General features: G+C 45.8%; 1 long non-coding RNA gene across 1 annotated transcript; it reads left to right on the forward strand.

Moving 5' to 3' along the window:
• The first annotated feature begins 651 nt into the window (after window positions 1-651).
• LOC124688702 lies at window positions 652-2,223 on the forward strand. The gene is made up of 2 exons (XR_006998605.1): window positions 652-1,899; window positions 1,984-2,223. It is a non-coding gene; the product is annotated as an uncharacterized LOC124688702 (long non-coding RNA).
• The last annotated feature ends 1,812 nt before the right edge of the window (window positions 2,224-4,035 follow it).

Here is a 4,035-nt window from a genome sequence, read left to right on the forward strand (position 1 = left end):
CCTCACAGCGATTAGATGTCCTGAGCCGTCCGATCCTGCCGCTGAACGTCCCAGATTATCCCATCGCCCTAGTGTGGCCTTTTTACCTTGCAACTTCGCCTGTTGCGATGCCAACGGTTTTCTGGGCTTCTACTCTCAAGATTGACTTGGGGCTCTTCTCCTGAACCGGGCCGCGAGCACATTTTCGTGGCCTGCCTTCCCATCGCCTCAGATTGTCGCCTGGGCTTGCCGTATCCCTTCCAACACGTTTCGGGCCTGGTAGTTGATGAGGCAGGATGTTCTCAAAAAAAAGAAGAAAAAAAGTTGATGAGGCAGGAGATGCGAGCGTCCCGGGGATTGAAGCCGAACCGGTTCCTGGAAGCCGTTAATGGCAGCAGAGGTGCGGCACTCACCGGCAGTAAATTATGGAGGTACGTTTCTCTTCTGCTTGGCCATCACTTCATGTGCCTTTATATATTCTGTGAAAATCCTAGCGAGCGTGCGGTCATTCTGCCAATATCGGTGAGATGGTGCCAGATGTTGATCGGGGGAAATTAGAATTCAGGAGGGTAGAGGGCCAATCCTATATCTCCACGCCGGCAGGAGCAGTAGAGGCCACACCATAGGCATATCCCCTTGATTCTATGTCGATTGCCGCTAGCTGCTGACACTGCTTCAGCCCTCATCAGTTTGCTGCTGCACTGGCTGGCTTGCTGCGACCTGCAGGCTGCAGCGAGAACATCGGCCGGGCCGCCGAGAAGGCGACGGCAATGTCTCAAACTTCAACGCTGCAGCAACGAGCCTATCTTGCTCGAGGGGAAATCACCATCTTTCAATTAATCTCTCCGTTCCTTATTTCATCTCAAGTTTTTCTTCATATTTCCATCACTTGTTGGGGCGACCTATAAGGTTGTATTGTATGCTTTGTGCCAACATCTGCTATTTGCCTTAGATTCTTGGGTGAATTTGAGTGATGTGGTGTTCCCTCATGTTCTCTGTAACCCCCATGGCGCCACCGTTTCTGCTCATCCCTGCTCCCACCCAAGAGTATGGGCACATGATTTGGACATTGCGGTTTGCAACCATCTTGATGTTACTCTGTCTATCTATGCCCTTGCAGAGGTTCAAATCAAACCCTCTCCTATCATCTAACGTGCATTGTCTTCTTACGTTATTTTCCAATATAAATTATTGTTGTATTGAAAACAGATAAAATTTGCAGTTCAAATATGGTAATCCTGGTTGAAGAAACGGAGATTTATACATATTTGGTGTAGCAGTCGTCATGTTATTAGTTAACATGTCATATCTTTGTTGTGACCCTGCCCCTTACTTAACTCGTGCCAACATAACTTTCTGGTAATGTAAATATGGTGTTTTCTAACTGTTTTGAAGAGCTTAGCTCTGCCTGGAAGTTTTAAGAGCTAACCCAAGCATAACGACTTTCAGTAATACTGCATTCCTGCTTGGAGAGTTCAAAATGAAATAGCCTACTGGGATATTATCATATTAGATAGTGTTAATGCTATCCAGATCTCAGATCTTCTATAATTGATCATGATTCAACTAATTATCCTTTGTAGCATGTAGGTTGTGGCGGTACAAAGTTTGCAGTGAGTTTCACAGTTCCATGTGGCATCAAAAAATTATAGTGTCAGATGTCAGTACTGCAAAGATTAATGCCGGGTTGCTAGATATACCTTATCTTAAATTTCATGTTTCTTACAAGGTCGCAATATATCTATTTTAACTTACATGAATAGCTCCTATCACCATCTAGAGCATCGACGTTGTTCTTGTTCTCCTGTCACGCAAAAGCCAAAGTAGCCAAAGTAACAGAGATGTCAGCTAGGATCAGATCCTAACTGATCAAGGCGAAAACAAAAGAGACTTCACCACCTATCAAACATTATTATTCAGGTACAATTCACTTCTATTCCTTCCTCTTGGTTTGGGTTGAACTTGAGGAGAAATAATATAACTGCAGATACCCACATCTGTCAGGACTGGCGCTTCCAATTTTTCCAATGTTCGGGGTTTGAATGTTCAGAGAAGTGGTTCAAACAAGTTTAGTTTAGTGTTCTTAAACTATGCCAGTAGAAGTTATTTTTTTCCTTATGCCAATCAGTTGCATCTGGAGTCAAAGTAGTTAGTATTTTATTTCTTTTGTCAACGACCTTGAATTGGAATTTTTATGTTTTGGGAAGTGTCTTGAAATAGAACAATCCATTTGTTAAGAAAATATACTGCTACTTTTTCCCAAACTCCAGTTGCAGAATTATATACTATACCCACCACAGGATGTTGTTCAAGAAGTTACTTTTTTAGTAACACTGTAAAGCATGCCATCTGAGCAAATCACTTCGAAAGTATTGCGTTCTCCTCAGCCTTAAAATTGTTCTCTAGATGCAAGAATTTCTACATCACTATCCTCTTGTTTATGCCAAACATTCATTATGTGGTCAATTTGTTCGATGGAGATATGATGAGATTCCTCATAGCTAAAGCAATATCCGAACTAGCTACTTTGGAAGATGGGGTTCATAGGAGATTCTTAATCATCTTAGTTTGAAATTTAACTTTACTATGTTAAATATCAATTTCTTTATTTACATTGTAAAAATACACGGGCGCGGCAACGCGCGCCATCATGATCTAGTAGTAACTTAGACTAGTGTCATGCATATGACACTAGTCTATGTTACTACTTCATAGTGCATACTATCATCAAGTTAGTATCATAGATGACTTCGTTAATTAGGTTGTAGAATCATTTTATCTTGGAAAATATAATTCTTCAGTAACTAGTTATGTTACTCTATCATCATCTATCCTCATTAACTCATTCTCACAAAAGCAAATTTGTTGAGTTGAACCCTAAATTACTGCTGATATTTTTAAAGGAAAAGGTTACTGCTAAATTTACTTTCACTATCACTAGCTAGTGTTAGAGCATCTCTAACAGAGCCCGTAAAAGGCCCAAAACCGAAAAATAACCGCCGTTTTACGGGTTCGGGGCGAAAAACGGCGCCGATCAGTGACCGAAAACGGCCCAAAACTGAAAATAATTTTTCGGGCTGCGTTCGGTTCGCTCCGTCGGCCTGTATTTGTAGGGGCCGATGGAGCGAACCGAACGCTCGATCCCTATCTAGGGCGCGCTGAAGTTTCAGCTGACGCAACCGCTCGCTCGCTCCTTCCCCCACGCTCCCCGCGTCGCCACCACACTCCGCCGCCGCCGCCCCGCCCAATTCGCCCGAGCCCCGCAACCCTGAGGTAGCGCCGGTCGCCCCGCACCCCGTCCGCTGTTCCTCGCCCAACTCGGGCTGCCGCCCCACACCGCCGCCGCCGCCGCTCCGTCGGAATCGAGGATGAGCTCGAGCGACGATTTCGATCTGTCGGATTCGTCGAGCTCCGACGATTCCGAACTCGACGAGCTGCTCCAGGACGACGACTTGGAGGCCACCATGCTCCTCCTCACCGTCAAGGACCTGGAGGACCGCGCGAAGCTGCTGAATCGGAGGCGCGGCTCCGTGTTCGGCCGGAACCACATCCAGCGGAATCGCCTCCTCGGCCACGAGCAGCTGATGGAGGACTACTTCGCCGAGGTACCTACCTATCCTGCACATCTATTCCGTAGGAGGTATCGCATGCGGCGTAGCTTGTTCGTCCGCATCGTCAAAGACTGCGAATTGCATTCGAATTACTTCAAGCAACGTAGGAATGCCGCCGGGGTGATGGGTTTCAGCGCATTCCAAAAGATCTCTGCTGCCATGAGGGTAATTGCGTATGGCATCCCTGCGGATTACACCGACGAGTATCTTCGAATTGGCGAAGATACTACCACGGAGTCAGTCCGCAGGTTTGCTCGCATGATTATCAAGTTGTACGGGCCTACGTATCTCCGAGCTCCCACCGAGGATGACACCAAACGGTTGATGGAGATAAATGAGAAAAGAGGTTAGCCTGGAATGCTTGGTAGTCTCGATTGTATGCATTGGACATGGAAGAATTGTCCAAAAGCATGACATGGACAGATCTTGTAGCAAGAGCAAAGAT

The sequence above is a fragment of the Lolium rigidum genome, chromosome 2, assembly GCF_022539505.1.
Source record: "Lolium rigidum isolate FL_2022 chromosome 2, APGP_CSIRO_Lrig_0.1, whole genome shotgun sequence".
NCBI classification, from domain to species: Eukaryota; Viridiplantae; Streptophyta; class Magnoliopsida; order Poales; family Poaceae; genus Lolium; species Lolium rigidum.